General features: G+C 47.4%; 1 protein-coding gene across 2 annotated transcripts in view; it reads right to left on the bottom strand.

Moving 5' to 3' along the window:
- Nucleotides 1-16,987, bottom strand: part of LOC126471432 (glucoside xylosyltransferase 1) — a 158,671-nt gene that overhangs the window by 79,767 nt on the left and 61,917 nt on the right. The gene's annotated exons all lie outside the window — the stretch shown is intronic.

Below are 16,987 nucleotides of genomic sequence, written 5' to 3'. Positions count from 1 at the left end.
TTTCTTCCCAACAAAAAGGATGGAAGGCAAAGTAAAGGGTTTTATATGTTTGACATTGCACTAATCATTGATGGCAATCTGAAGGACATACTATTCTTGAAGACTCAAGTTTGCCATAATTGTTAGTAATTATTTTTATTACTATCAAGGTTTGGCAAATCTATGCTGTCATCATCAGATCTTGTAACATTATTAGATGTACAAGTTTTTTACAATACTGAAAGTTACACAGAGATGTTGTGTCAAATTCTAACAAAAAAATTTGGATAGAACACCAGCACGTTACAAATAAAATACCACACAATTAAAACATACAACACATTGTGCTGATGTCCCAGCATACACTAATCCTTGTGTATGCTGGGACATCAGCACAACATTTTGTATGTTTTAATTGTGTGGTATTTTATTGGTGACATTCTGGTGTAAGCAACATCCAACTAACATTAGTTTGGAGTCTGACAGTATGAGGGGGAGGGGGATCTGGAACCTATGGGGTCAGTGGAGTAGTCATCTCTCAAAATTTCTTCTTTTTCTCTTTCACTGCTTTTGGCAACTGAGAATCTTGTGAGGGCTTGTCTGCCGTGGGTAAGTGGAAGAGGAGCATGCAGCCCTGGGACCCAGAATCAGTGGCTTTTTCAGCCACTGGCTGGCGATGGGCCACTGGTCTGTTGATTTCAAGGAATAGGGTTCCCAAAAGGAAGATACAAGGTTAATACTGGAGCATTCATCCTCTCTTTTGAGGGAGATTCGATTCCAGACAATGTCCAAATCAAGGTTTAGTGCTGCAATGTGAAGCTTTACTACCCATCACCAATGCAGTGCTCTAAATGTTGTTACACGCTGGAGGATGCCACTTCTGCAGCCAGGTGTAGGGAGTGGTTCCTGAAGATAGTGCTGCAGGAACAATAAAAGGGCAGTGTCTATTGCCTCCACAGTCAAGCTTATTTGTGAGACTACTGCAGGCCAACATTGAGGGTACTGTCGATGACATTGCCACAGTACTGGCAAAAGTCAATATTGAGACAGGATATAAATGACTGCATTTTCTTCTGAGCTTCAGTATATGAGAGATGATCACAGACCTTCAGCTCATGTATTTTGCATTCCTTAATTAGGGCAGCACACTGGGGTTCAGGGATGGTGGTCATCCCACAGTGGTTAGCACACAACTCACATTCAGGACGATGTCAGTTCAAACAAGCATCCGGCCATCCCGATTTAGGTTTTCTGCAATTTCCCTAAATCACTCCAGGCAAATGCCAGGGTGTTTCCTTTGAAAGAGCACGGCCGACTTCCTTTCCTAATCCGATGACCTCGCTGTTTGGTCCCCTCACCCAAATCGGCCAACCAACCGACCCAGGTCACTGGCATTTAAAGTACTGAATTGGGGATGAAAAGTACAGCTTCACCTTGAGTTTGACCATGTCTGGAAGCAAATACCCCTCAAAAGTGAGGGTGAATCACTGTGTCAACCTTGTTCTCTGGTGGGCTCCAATGTAAACGATGCACCAAGTGGATTCCTTGCATATCTCAGTGTTCGCATAATTCATCATCTGCAGTGTGAGGTCCCAGTGAAAAATTAAACTCCGCAACATGTTTAGGTTCTTATGGGGCTTTAAATAACAGTTATATCAACAAGTTGTTTGCAAGAGTGTAATGCCCAGAGCTGGGTACAATTTATTGTCTTAATTAAGATGGAACCACTTTATAATTTAGTAAGGGAAGAGAGTTTGCGAAGCATGTTTTCATTATTCTCCACAATAACACCGGTCTAGTAGAGAGAAAGGACTCTCCAACTGTTGAGGTGCAAGCCAAGAACTGAGGGTTGCAAACGTCTGCAAGTTGCTTTTTTTTTAGTGCACCTCCAATGGAGCTGCCAAGGAAGGAAAGTTCCTAGGGTCATTATGATCTGTACTGAACAAGAGCTTGATGAGACTGCCAGGCACTTGTGGCCACTGGCTGAAAAAATAGGGCTTTTCATGACACCAGATATCTGCCACGATGCCACCTAATGTGCAATCTCCCTATGAGTAACACTCAGCTAAAGCATAGGTCACCTGGCTAGATGGCCAGTGTCTTCAGTCCTGGTACCCTCAGACAGGCACCTACTCCTCAGCATTCACACGGAGGTGACAGCTCTAGCATCTCCAATGTGATACCTGTGTTGTCAGGAGGCTACCACTGTGAAGGTACCTGACAAACCCCTGGCTACCCCGCTGGGTATTGAGCAACCTTCCTTAAGTGGCTCGTAAGATCTTATAATTTTTTTTTTATTGATTTATCTATTTCTTTTGAAAAGGTGGATGTCAAACATAATTTAATCCAAATATGTGGAGTATTTGTCGCTGAGTGGTACTCGTGTTACGGCCTTCACTTCTTTGGAAACATTATTTGCTTCTTGGGAAGGCCAGCACAGGTCCAGCTCCAGCTGAGCGAACAGGTCATTTCCTGTTTAGTTCACTCCTTACAAGAATGTTTTACCGACCTCAGTTTTGATACTAGGAAAAATATAAAATGAAGGAAAGACAGTAATACCACTTGTTCTGTAGTATGCACCAGCTAGGCTGGATTGATTGCTCACTTAAACTCCAAACTTTTAGAGTTCTGGCCACACTTATTACCACTGTAGCCTTAATTACGCATACACCTGGTGTCCAATGTGTGTCCACTTCTGATATTTGTGCAAGTCTGAAACATGGCTAGTCCTTGTGATGCACCAAACAGGACAGATGTTTCGTGCTGTTATGTGACTAAAATAGTAAGGGAATGTGAGAGTAAAAAAATTGGCAAAACAGTTGCTTTGCCACTCTTAAGAGGGAGTGTGAACAACTCAGTGTAAAATGTTTACAAAAGTGCAGACTGTTGATCACCTCCTAGGCCAGCAAATGCAGGACAAAGAGTGGAACAATCTGTCAAACAAGATGTTACCATACCATAACCAGAGAACCAAATGCAAATGAAAAGATTACCATTGATCATACTGATAGTGCCAAAAGCAGACTGAACTGTCTTTGTTACTCCTGCAACATTACACAAAACACACTCGGTAGGATGCAACAGCGACTAGTGAGAGTTTGACTATGCGTAAAGACCCTGTAACAAGTTTGTTAAGCAAATTTACTGTAACTGAAGACCCCTAATGACTTGGGAAGAGGAGAATCAATCCTGTAATTACAAATGATGTTGCAGAGCAGATCCTCTCCTCGGCTTCAATGTGTGGGAGCTGCCCCACTACTGATGGCCAATGTTGGCACCAATGTGTAAATGAACGGTAAAGAGTACAGTTGTTGGCTGTGAACAGATTACTCAGCCCTATTACAGCATTGTTGGTTTCCATATGATCACTTAATTTATAGAAAATATAAAGTCTACTATAAAAGTCTATCAATTCCTAGAAATATTAGTTCTCTTGGATCTTTTAGTTGCTAAGCTGAACGATTTTGTATTATGAGGGTGCAAACAGAGGTCCTGTGTGGCATTTTTAGATGCCATAAAACAATTTTCAAAATTATGCCATTTATTATTGAAAATGCAAATAGTTGCCATGTCCTCTGCAATGGCTGGTGGCTATATAACCTGGAAAGGAACCTCTTGACCCCAGTAGTGGACTCTTGGGTGCTGAGGGTGCTTTATCAGTTTTGAGGGGAAGACTATGACTACCTGATGTGGTGGTTTTGATACCCGCTGTTGGGATAGGCACGCCCCATTGGTAGCTCTGCTTTTTGGAGATGGCAGTGACCACAACATCTGTGTTTTTGATTCACACGCTGTTTTGTGGCATTCTCAGCCCCCCCCCCCTCCCCTCCTCCCCCAGATCACTTCCTGCGCGTTGTCACCTCAGGTGGACCGCACAGTGCAGTAGGCTTTCCGACCCATGCAATGCTGGGGTTTAGGGCAGCTCCTGCCATGGACCAGAGTCATGTTGGTAGGCCCTCAGTCTACCTTTCAGCGCTTCCTGCTGTGCTGACGTCAGTGCCGGATGCTGGACTCGATCAGGTGTGGCATCAGACTGTTGAGGTTTCTTTACAGCGGCGTATTTTATACTGAACTATATCACGAAACAGTAGTGTACACGTAAAACAATCTGTGTACTTGATACTTTTTATCTATAGCAGTTTCTAAAGTTACTTCCTACTGGTTTGTAAGAACCCCCACCTGGGCTGGAACCTAGGAAACTTCTCACCTACAGTATTTAATCGCGAACATACTGTCCCTCTCTATCATTTTGTGTGCGTTTTTTGAGTGGTGTTGCCCATGTTTCTGACAATTAAAGTGAAATGCTTGCTCCAATCACATTTTTAAAGGAACAGTACCATGAGGACATTTAATTATCCATATAATAAATTGATTGTCATGACACTAGTTCGTTAAATTACGCACCATCCAGTAAGGGGTCCCTAGAGGTGGATTACATCGGTGTCCTTCCGACGCAGATCCTGATCCCAGAATTTCCAAATTTAACAAATTTTGGAGGGCAAATTAGCACAAAAACTAGATAAAGGGATTAGATAAATTAAAAGTTACTATTAACACATGATACTTTCCAGTTGCTTGCATGAAGACCTGGCAGGTGAGGTACCAGGCAGGTAAAGGTGCACATCCACAGAATGACTGTACCTGCCGTTATGAACAAATCCAATACGTTTTGCGAGTCCACATGCAGAACCAGCAAAACTCAGGAAATCAAGTTGGACAGAAAAGGAGACTTCACGGCAAAAATATAACAAAGACTGAGTTCTTGAACGTGGAAGGGAACAACTTATCTGCTGGCATAGGCGTAGTCTAAGAGACCTGTGTTCACAGTCATACTGCTTCATAAAATATTGACTGTGGTGAGTACACTTCAATTTTAGAATATATTTAGCTATTCTGTAAATAAAGAAAATGTCAGAGCTGTTAAGAGGTTATTGCTAGTATATTTATTGAATTAGGTGCACTACATATGTGCATCTCAAATATTCTAAAGAATGTTTTTCAAATGCTGTGTACCTCTGAACTGCAACATACTAATCACAGATCTATTTTATTGCAATTATTAATAAAATTGTAACTGCCTGTGGCACACTGCAAATGGGGATGATTGTAAGTTATACACTGAGGTGACGAAAGTCATGGGATACTGATACACACATATACAGACGGCAAAAGTTTTGCAAACACAAAGCACAAAACGGTAGTGCATTGGTGGAGCTCTCATCATTTGATGCCAAGATGCCTTCCTCTGTGGACCATAGCAAAGAAGCGAAGGAGGTGGCGTAATTGCCACCCGGAAGAGCCCGCTCCACCAGTGGCCCCATCTGGCCTCCCACAAATGACGAAGTTGTTGTTGTTGTTGTTGTTGTGGTCTTCAGTCCTGAGACTGGTTTGATGCAGCTCTCCATGCTACTCTATCCTGTGCAAGTTTCTTCATCTCCCAGTACCTACTGCAACCTACATCCTTCTGAATCTGCTTAGTGTACTCATCTCTTGGTCTCCCTCTACGATTTTTACCCTCCACGCTGCTCTCCAGTGCTAAATTTGTGATCCCTTGATGCCTCAAAACATGTCCAACCAACCGATCCCTTCTTCTAGTCAAGTTGTGCCACAAACTTCTCTTCTCCCCAATCCTATTCAATACCTCCTCATTAGTTACGTGATCTACCCACCTTATCTTCAGCATTCTTCTGTAGCACCACATTTCGAAACCTTCTCTTCTCTTCTTGTCCAAACTGGTTATCGTCCATGTTTCACTTCCATACATGGCTACACTCCATACAAATACTTTCAGAAACGACTTCCTGACACTTAAATCTATACTCGATGTTAACAAATTTCTCTTCTTCAGAAACGATTTCCTTGCCATTGCCACTCTACATTTTATATCCTCTCTACTTCGACCATCATCAGTTATTTTGCTTCCCAAATAGCAAAACTCCTTTACTACTTTAAGTGTCTCATTTCCTAATCTAATCCCCTCAGCATCACCCGATTTAATTTGACTACATTCCATTATCCTCGTTTTGCTTTTGTTGATGTTCATCTTATATCCTCCTTTCAAGACACTGTCCATTCCGTTCAACTGCTCTTCCAAGTCCTTTGCTGTCTCTGACAGAATTACAATGTCATCGGCGAACCTCAAAGTTTTTACTTCTTCTCCATGAATATCACTCGGGTATTAGAGGCTGAGAACTGAAAACCATGGTTGGATGCCCAAAAATGTGCCTTACGGATAGCTCCCTGCAGCTGCCGTTCAGCGACACTGATGCTTCGGGAACTGTAATAAAGACAAAAGTCATCAGCATATAGAGAGGAACAGACCGATGAGCCCACCACAGCCACAAGACCATTAATCGCCACCAAAAAGAGGGGAACACTGAGAACTGAGCCCTGGGGGTCACCGTTCTCCTGAATATGAGCAGAGCTAAAATAAGAGCCAACTCTAACCCGAAAGGAGCGATTGAAGAGAAAAATCGGAAGTTGACCCCGTAAGCCCCATTCGTGCAGCGTAGCAAGGATATAATGGCGCCAGGTGGTATTGTACGCCTTCCAAAGATAAAAGAAAACACCATCTACATGCTCACACCGAGTAAAAGCTGTACGAATAGCCGACTCTAGCGAGACTAAATTGTCGATCGCTGAGCGGCCCTGATCAAGCCCCCCTGTTGCTGGGCCAGGAGGCCCCAAGCTTCGAGGATCCACATGAGCCGCTGACTCACCATCCGTTCCAGGAGTTTGCACATAACGTTGGCAAGGCTGATAGGGCGATAGCTATCAACCACCAGCGGATCTGCACAAGGATTCAGCACTGGGATGGTAACGCTATCCTGCCAATGAGTTGGGAAAACGCCCTCTGTCCAGATGCGGTTAAACAGGGTGAGTAATTCACCCTGACAGTGCGCCGAGAGATGGCGAAGAAACTGGCTGTGAATTTGGTCTGGACCTGGAGAGGTATTGGGGCAAGCTTAAAGTCCATTTGGAACTCCCATTCACTAAACGGGGTGTTGTATAGTTCCCAATGGTCCATGCAAAACGACAACTGCATACACATAGCCTGCTCTTTAATGGCACGGAATTCTGCGCTGTAGCCTGCTGTCACGGAACTGTGAGCGAAGTACTCTGTCAGATGTTCGGCGATGGGTACCCCGAAGAGAAAGGCAAGGGACAGACACATGAGGGCGAAAGCCAAAAATGCGCCGAACCCGTGACCACACCTGAGCTGGGGAGGTGCGAGAACCTATTGTGGCAACATATCGTTCCCAGCAGGCCTGTTTGCTCCACCGGATTAAGCGCCGAGCCCAGGCCCACAGCCATTTAGAAGCAATGAGATTCTCTAGGGAAAGATGACGCTTGTGTAGTTGCAGGGCTCGCTGGTGGTCACGGATAGCTCCTGCAATCCCTGGTGTCCACCAAGAGACTGACTTACGCCCTTAGAGTACTTGAAGAACAGGGGACAGTTGCCTCGGCAGCAGAAACAATGGCGATAGTGACGTCGTCCATTGCCAAATCAGTGTCACCAGAAAGCGGAGCGATGGCCATAGTAACTGAGGTGTAGGCTACCCAATCAGCTCCACGAAGAGACCATCGTGGCAGCTGGTCAGGGTTTGGGATTGAAGAAGAGAAACCAGGATAGGAAAGTGGTCGCTACCACAGAGATCATCGTGGACACTCAAACTGAGGTATGGAAGAAGACCTGGGCTACTAAGAGAGAGGTCAATGGCTGAGTATGTGCCATGAGTCAAGCTAAAATATGTGGGAGCACCAGTGTCATGGAGGCAAATGTCCTGCTGTGCCAACAGAACCTCAACATTCCTACCCTGGCCCGAGATCTGGGCCCCACCCCATAAAGGGTGATGGGCATTAAAGTCCCCCAAAAGGAGGAATGGCAGGGGGAGCTGGGCGAACAAGGCAGCTAGGTCAGCAAGAGGGACAACCTCATCCGGGGGAAGGTACAGGGAACAGATGGTAAGCTCCATTCCTGTCCGGAGTCTAACAGCCACAGCCTCGAGAGTCGTGTGAAGTGGCACTGGGGCACTAGCAACAGTGGCAAGAACATAAACACAGACACCGCCAGACACCCTGTCGTATTCTACGCGGTTCTTATAGTAACCCCAGTAGCCACAGAGGGAGGGGGTCCGCCGAACAGAAAACCAGGTTTCCTGTAGGGCCAGACAAGTGGCAGAGAAGCGGCACAAAAGCTGTTTCAACTCAGCAAGGTGGTGGAAAAAACCATGGCAATTCCATTGAAGGATAATGGTATCCGACTGTGAAGACATGAAAGAACCTGGGGGGATAGGTCACGCCTCAGAAGCGCTCGCTGCCACCGATTGAGAAGTAGCCTGATCAACTTCCCTAGGAGCTGTGGGTCGAGCAACATCTAGATCCTGAGTGGACGCTAGATGCTCCACATCATCTTCAGGTGCAGTGGTGAACTCCTTTTCTGTCTCTATGTCCTTCTCCTTTTGCTTTTTCTTCTTTTTGGCAGGGTCCTGTTTGTCCTTCAGTTTATCAGGCTGGGTGGGCTTTTCCGACCCAGTCTCATGGACCGAGGAAGACCTGGAAGCCCTACGGCCCTCAGGTGGTGGATTTTTCAGCCACTCGCTGATATCTGGAGAGGCAGTAACCATGGAAGGGAGAGCACCAAGCGATCTCTTCCGCGCGAGGGGAGCTGGAGGCGGCGGGCACTTCTCCGGCGCAGAGGTGGGGACTGAAGTCCCCAAAGAAGGAGAGGTTGTTACTCCCGATGTTGAAAACAGGTGAGCAACGGAAGAGGGTGTTCCCCCAACTACCGGGGGGGGGGGGGGGGGCGGCAGGAATAGACGGCCGGGCTGGAGGGCCCACAAAAGTGGCTGAGCTTGGGGGCTCATCGCCAGGGATGGTGACATCAAAGCTGCTGCAGTATACGGCGATGAAATGCGCACAGGGTGAAGTCGATCATACTTGCATTTAGCCTCTGTGTAAGTGAGCCTGTCCAAGGTCCTATACTCCATAATCTTCTGTTCTTTTTGATAAACCACGCAGTCTTGACGAGCAAGGTGAATGTTTCTGTCCGCAGTTGACACAAAAAGGGGGCGGCGAACATGGTACGAGGTGGGAGGCACGTCCACAATCCCGACAGGTAGGGTTGGCGTCACATCTCGATGACATGTGCCCAAATCTCCAGCACTTAAAGCAGCGCATGGGAGGAGGGACGTAAGGCTTAACATCGCATCGATATATCATCACCTCGACCTTCTCGGGCTCAGTGTCACCCTCGAAAGACAAGATGAAGGCGCCGGTGGCGACCCTACTATCTTTAGGTCCCCTGAAGACACCTCGTTCAAAGTGGACACCGCGGCGTTACAGATTTGCACGGAGCTCATCGTCAAACTGCAACAACAGGTCACGATGAAAACTAAGTCCCAGAACCATATTGAGGCTCTTATGAGCCGTAATGGAGACTGCAACATCACCGTGCTCGTCACAAGCAAGCAATGCCCGTGACTGTGCTGGGGATGCTGTCTGTGCATGAGGAGAGATCGTGACTGTGTGCAGGATGTGTAAGGGCTTCCCACCGAAATTTCCGAAGCGTAGTCGAAACAACCTTAGCAACATGCCCTTACAGTGCCTAGTGCGCGAGATAGACAGCCCAGGACTGCAAAACAAATCGCTCTTCCAGAGCTCTGCCACCAAGGCGTTGCAGGAAGCCAGCGAGACTTACACTATGTGGTCAAGAGTACCCGGAAACCTGACTGAAAATGATTTGCAAGTTCGTGGCGCCCTCCATCGGTAATGCTGGAATTCAATATGGTGTTTGCCCACCCTTAGCCTTGATGACAGCTTCCGCAGGCATATGTTCAATCAGATGCTGGAAGGTTTCTTGGGGAATCGCAGCCCATTCTTCGCGGAGTGCTGCACTGAGGAGAGGTACCGATGTCGGTCGATGAGGCCTGCCACGAAGTCGGCGTTCCCAAACATCCCAAAAGTTTTCTATAGGATTCAGGTCAGGACTCTGTGCAGGCTAGTCCATTACAAGGATGTTATTGTCGTGTAAGCACTCCGCCACAGGCCGTACATTATGAACAAGTGCTCGATCGTGTTGAAAGATGCAATCGTCATCCCCGGATTGCTTTTCAACAGTGGGAAGCAGGAAAGTGCTTAAAACATCAATGTAGGCCTGTGCTGCGATAGTGCCACGAAAAACAAGGGCCGCAAGCCCCCTCCATAAAAAACACGAGCGCATCATAACACCACAGCCTCCGAATTTTACCGTTCGCACTACACACGCTGGCAGATGACGTTCACCGGGCATTCGCCATACCCACACCCTGCCATCGGATCGCCACATTGTGTACCGTGATTCGTCACTCAACACAACGTTTTTCCACTGGTCAATCGTCCAATGTTTACGTTCCTTACACCAAGCGAGGCGTCGTTTGGCATTTACCGGCGTGATGTGTGGCTTATGAGCAGCCGCTCGACCATGAAATCCAAGTTCTCACACCAACCGCCTAACTGTCATAGTACTTGCAGTGGATCCTGATGCAGTTTGGAATTCCTGTGTGATGGCCTATTACACATTACGACCCTCTTCAACTGTCGGCGGTCTCTGACAGTCAACAGACGAGGTCGGCCTGTACGCTTTTGTGCTGCACGTGACCCTTCACGTTTCCACTTCACTATCACATCGGAAACAGTGGACCTAGGGATGTTTAGGAGTGTCGAAATCTCGCGTACAGACGTATGACACAAGTAACACGCAATCACCTGATCACGTCCGTGAATTCCGTGGAGCGCCCCATTCTGCTCTCTGACGATGTCTAATGACTACTGAGGTCGCTGATATGGAGTACCTCGCAGTAGGTGGCAGCACAATGCACCTAATATGAAAAACGTATGTTTTTGGGGGTGTCCGGATAGTTTTGACCACATAGTGTACCTCGTCGCCAACCTGTGCGCCATTCGCGTCAAGCGTGTCACCGTCATGGCCAAGGACATCCAGCTCGCGCTTCGCATCCGCGGCGAACGCGCCTGAAGCCCGTTTTACACGAGCGACTTTGTGGTCAAGATCGACTATTCTAGTACGTGGGCCTTTCGTGCCTGCGTGTTAAGTCAGCACCCAACCTCGACGCGAGTGTGCCTATGACGTCAATGATCTATAGACTGTGCCGAGAGCGGAGTTCTAAGTTTCTGAGTATGCTGCACGTTGTGCATGCGCAGAGACAAGGGACTACAGCGGCGTCTGCTAACGTCGGCAGTTATAACCAATTCTAGACCAGCTCATTCCTATTACAGAAATGTATTTCATGTCTTCTTAATCTTCATTATCTTGTTTACTCTGTTTTCGTGGCACACTGAAAGGTTACGCACGGTCCTTGTATTTTTTTTTCTTACTAGTGTCCGCCTACAAGAGAAAGAAAACAACTGAAAGCGAAAAAGTATTTACGTTTAACAGAGAAAAAAAATCTACACTATGTATACATAAGAATGTAAATAAAAAAACGTGTTTTGACGAAAATAATTTCAACAGTGAAAAAGAACTACTGGCGGAGAAAAATAACTTTCGTTGTTATTTAGCACTTAGCAAGAACACAAAATACAAAGGCTAGAGCAAAAAGGCGCAATTTACTGCGTTCTACGTATTGTCTGATGTGTTTGCAAGTATAGATTTTCTCGAGCAAATGTATATGTTCTGAAATGTTTGGATGACACCTTTCCTGTTCTTACAGTTCTCAGGAGTGCCGAAAACTTACGACGCGATCTCTGACAAGAGCTTCCACTATGAATTCTGCTTTGGTCACTAATAAACTCTACTGTCATTGCCTCTTCCTACATTTTGTCACTATATTTCGATTTTTCCATAAAAAGGATAGTCCCTCATTATCTCGCTTTCATCAAATGCCAAACTGCACAGCACTGACGTGTAAACGAAAATGACCACTTCAGAACAGACGAGACTCAGCGCGGAAATAAAACGTCTGGGGCGCTGCAGTAGACGCACTTGTCTCGAGTAGTCAATTGAGGCAATGAAGTCGATCGTGTAGAAGGGTCTTAAGTGTCCTGCTAGTTACACCCGGCTCGGCACTTCTTCACTGCACTAGCGCCGGTAGGTCGCATGAGAAATCTGAGGAGTGTCGAAAGAGATGCCTGTCATGCCGGCGCCTAGGAGACAAATAATTGGCTGTTTTGTACAGCAACATTTTTAACGTGATCAACAAAAGGGGTATTAGAGGGAACCTTTGCCGTTTTATTCACGGATGTGTCAATGTCGCAACCCACCTCGTAAACATGCCACAGGAGGGCTGAAAAAGCATGAACACCCTTTGCTGCTTTGGATCACGTTCAAATACTTGAATGATTTTGAACGGGCTTTAGCGGTTTCATCCTGTCCACCAGAGCAAAAATGCGGTCGCGCTATACATAAAACGGGTACGATCACTTTCAATGGATTGAAAGCCCACGATGTCGTTGGAGAAGGGTTGATCGTCCAGGGAGTGGGGTGGCTGACAACTATGTCAAAGATGTTCAAGAACGTCGTCGTATTGCTCATCGCAATGCGAACTGTCGTTTTCCACCGAAAGATGTGTGGGAATTAACGCCCCAAGAGAAGAGGCAATTTCATTAGCGTCCTTTACGCCAACCCTGTGGCCTTTTCGTTTCGGTACTGAACGCCAGTGTGTCTGAAATGTTTTTCTCGGCCATAAGAAAACAGTGTGATTTCAAATCTGGGCGTCGCAGTTGTGATCTCTATCGCACAGGCGTCAAAAGAACGGAGTGAAATGTGGATAAGAAGGGATGTGATGATCTTCCCACCGTGTGATACGTCCACGGTGGAGTTGGGCAGAATTGAGATAAAATTCGGCGCCAATCTGCCATCATTAACCTATCTTATACCTCATATACACTTCTGAGCTGTGGCCTTTTTTCGCATGTATTTGTAGCGTAGCCGAGTCCGACAGTGATGTAGCATGGTGCCACGCTTTTGCACCATTACAGAGGATTTATTTATTTATTTATTTCTCAAGTAACGACCTGCTGCCTATTACTATATAGCATATCGTACATTGTGTGATAAATAAATAAATCAATCTTACAGTGTAAGGCGTTAAATTTCTGTATACCTGCTGTCTCGGGCTGCTTTGTGTGCGATAACCATGTCAGACTGCGGTTGAATAGCAACCCTGTAAAGTTCAAGTCGCCTGCCACTTCAAATTGTTTTTCATCCAGATATAATTCAGATGGGGGGTGGGAGGATCGGATTCTGCATAAGTGTATGATGCAGCATTTTGTAGGCGGGAAACACCAGCCACGTTTATGGGCTCCATATCCGTGTCATACGAAAATGACCCTCTTCTGAGCACAGTGTTGTAGAAATGCAGTGCACACGGAAGTGTCAGCATACAAGGGCGACGATAAATTTGGACGGCAACGGCGGTAGTTCCTGTTACGAAGAGGACAGTGCTGGAGCCTGAACTCTGTGGAATGCCGTGTACTAACCGTTGCACCAATTCGGAATGCTGAGGGCCTAATAAACTGCAACAAAAGTTGGGGGATTACCCACGTAACTTTGTAAGGTGGGGTGTTAATATGTTGTGTATAATACGTCTTTCGCAAATCGAATAAGACCGCTAACTGCTGTCAACTAAGGGTAAAGTCGCCCTAATAGTGGTTGGTTGGTTTAAAATAGGGGGGAAGGGACCAAACTAGGAGGTCATCGGTCCCTTGTTCCTAATAACACAATGCCACAAGTGTGAGAATAAAACGAACTAGACATATAACACAAAACGGAAAGGAAGGAAAAACCACAAGAACGAAGGAAAGCCAACGAACACTAAAAGGAATAGAAGAGGACAAGAAAACAGAGAGACGCTAGAAACAGAAGAGAGTAAAACAAGAAAGCACATTACAGTTGCTGGCCGACCACGGGAATAAAAAGGAAAAGCCAGCCAGTCTGCAACACATTAAAACTTCCATCCTAAAAGCACTAGGGTGGAGGACACAGAGGGACAAAGAACATGCGCTAAAATCTATATAGAAGTATAAAACCCACTCACATGGATAAAACGTAAAACTAAAGCCGCTACTGAGGCATCGTCGCCCAACACCGAAGGTAGGGAGCTGGGAAAGTTAAAAGTCCGCTGAAGAGCGGATAAAAGTGGGCAGTCGAGCAACAGGTGGACGACTGTAATTTGGGAGCCACAGCGACCCAGAGGTGGGTCCTCGCGACGGAGTAGGTAACCACGCGTTAGCCATGTATGGCCAATGCGGAACCGGCAGAGGAGAACTGATTCCCTGCGAGAGGACCGCATGGATGACTTCCGCACATTCATAGTCTCCTTAATGACACGTAGCTTGGTGTTCGTACTGCTATGCTATTCCGTCTCCCAAAGCCGGAAAAACCTACGGCGTAAGTCAGAACGCAGGTCAGCTTCGGAGATGCCCATCTGCAGAAGCGGTTTCCCCGTCGCCTGTTTGGCCAGCCTGTCGGCAAGTTCGTTGCCTGGGATACCGACGTGTCCTGGGGTCCACACAAACACCACTGAACGACGGGACCATTAGAGGGCATTGATGGACTCCTGGATGGACGGTACCAGAGGATGGCGAGGGTAGCACTGGTCGATAGCTTGTAGGCTACTCAATGAGTCAGTAAACAGGAGAAATGACGCGCCAGAGCATGAGCGGATGTGTTCAAGAGCACGAGATATGGCCGCCAGCTCTGCAATGAAAGCATTGCAGCCATATGGCAAGGAGTGTTGTTCAATATCTCCTCCATGAACAGACGCATAGCCTAGGTGCCCATCAGCCATCGAGCCATCGCTGTAAACCACGCCAGAGCCCCAGAAAACGTCAAGAATCGAGAGGAAGTGACAGCAGAGAGCAGCGGGGTTAACGGAGTCCTTAGGGCCATGCAAAACGTCCAGACGAAACTGCGTCCGAGGCGTACACCATGGAGGCGTACGTGAACGTACCGCAAGTAGAGGTGATAAAGGGAAAGACTCCAGTTCGGAGAGAAGGGACCGCACGCGAACCGCAATCAGCCCCGACCTGGGCCGCCGATGCGGGAAATGGATCGCCGGGGGCGGGAAAAGGAGACGGTAATTCGGATGCTCAGGAGAACTACGAATGTGTGTGACGTAACTCGCAAGCAGTTGTCCACGACTGACCTGCAATGGAGGGACCCCAACCTCTACCAGTACGCTGGTCACCGGTCTCGTCCTAAAAGCTGCTGTTGCTAGTCGAACCCCGCACAGGGTCGAGTGAATGTAACGCTGAGGGCGCTGCCGAACCACAAGCCACACTCCCCTAGTCAATTTGAGATGGGACAAGGGCTCTGTAAAGCTGCAGCAGCGTAGAGTGATAAGCACCCCAAATGGTGTTGCTCAGGCAACAGAGGGCATTGAAGTGCTGCCAACACTTCCGCTTAAGCTAATGAAGATGAGGGAGCCACGTCAATCGAGCGTCGACAACCAGTCCTAAGAATCGATATGTCTCCATTACAGTGGGTGGATCGTCACGAAGGTAAGATTCTGGGTCTGGATGAACGGCAAGACACTGACAGAAGTGCACGACACACGACTTTGCAGCTGAAAACTGGAAGCCGTGGGCTAGAGCCCATGACTGCGCCTTGTGGATGGCTCCCTGTAGGCGCCACTCAGCAACACCAGTATTGGTGGAGCAGGACGAAATGCAGAAGTCACCTGCATATAGGAAAGGTGAGACGGAGGGCCCGACAGCTGCTGCTAGACTTAATAGCCACTAACAATAGAGAGACGCTCAATACAGAGCCCTGCGGGACTCCAATCCCCTGGGTATGGATGGAACTATGGGAGGCACCAACTTGGAAATAGAAGGTATGGAGCGACAGTAAGTTTTGGATAAAAATCGGAAGCGGGCCCCAGAGACCCCACTCGTACAATGTTGCAAGGATATGAAGTCGCCAGGTCATGTTGTATGCTTTATGTAAGACAAAAAAGACGGCAACCAGGTGTCAGCGTCTGGAAAAGGCTGTTCAGATGGCAGACTCGAGGAACACAAGATTATCAGTGGTAGAGCAACCCTGGCGAAAGCCGCCCCGACATGGAGGCCACGTGACTCCAGGACCCAACCCAACTGCCGACACACCACACGTTCCAGCAGCTTACTAAGAACGTTGGTGATGCTGATGGACCAATAGCTATCCATATCAGGCAGGTTTTTACTGGGTTCGAGCACCAGAATGGTAGTGCTCTCCTGCCACTGCGATGGAAAGACGCGATCGCACCAGATCCGGTTGAAAATGATGGAGGTATGTCACTTGTAGTAAGATGAGAGATGTTTAATCATCTGGCTGTGGATCCGATCAGGCCCAGGAGCTGTGTCAGGGCAATGTGCAAAGGCAATGTGCAAGACCACTGAGGAGCTCCCACTCTGTACATGGGGCGTTATAGGATTCACTGTGGTGTGTAGTGAATGAGAGGACTTTCCCTTCCAGAAGCCGTTTGGAGAGTGCCAAAGGCTGGGGGCTAGTTCTCCGACGCAGAGGCTCAAGCATAGTGCTCGGCAAAGTGTGTGGCAATCGCGTTTACGTTGGTTGATAACACGCCATTTATGGTAACACTGGGAACACCTGTTGGGGTCTGGTACCCGAAAAGACATTTGATCTTGGCCCAAAGTTGGGAAGGTGACGTATGGCACCCAATGGTCGAGACGTATCTCTCCCAACACTCCTGCTTCTGACGTTAGGTAAGTTGGCAAACGCAGGCACAGAGCTGTTTAGGCTATGAGGTGCTCCAGGGAAGGGTGCCGCTTATGACGCTGTAGAGCTCGCTGACGCTCCTTAATTGCTTCAGCGACTTCCGGAGGCCACCAAGGGACTGCCTTACGCCAGGGACACCCTCAAGAGCGAGGGATCGCGCTTTTTCTGCCGCAGAAACAATTGTTGTTGTAATCTGCTCAACTATCACATCAAAGTTACCGCGTGGGGGAGATTCAACGGTGATAGCACAGGTGAAAGTTTCCCAGACTGCCTGGTTTAAAGCCCATCGGGTCA

This window comes from Schistocerca serialis, chromosome 3 (assembly GCF_023864345.2).
Source record: "Schistocerca serialis cubense isolate TAMUIC-IGC-003099 chromosome 3, iqSchSeri2.2, whole genome shotgun sequence".
Taxonomy (NCBI): domain Eukaryota; kingdom Metazoa; phylum Arthropoda; class Insecta; order Orthoptera; family Acrididae; genus Schistocerca; species Schistocerca serialis.
The sequence above is the reverse complement of the archived record's forward strand: the minus strand, read 5'-3'. Positions and strand labels throughout refer to the sequence as shown.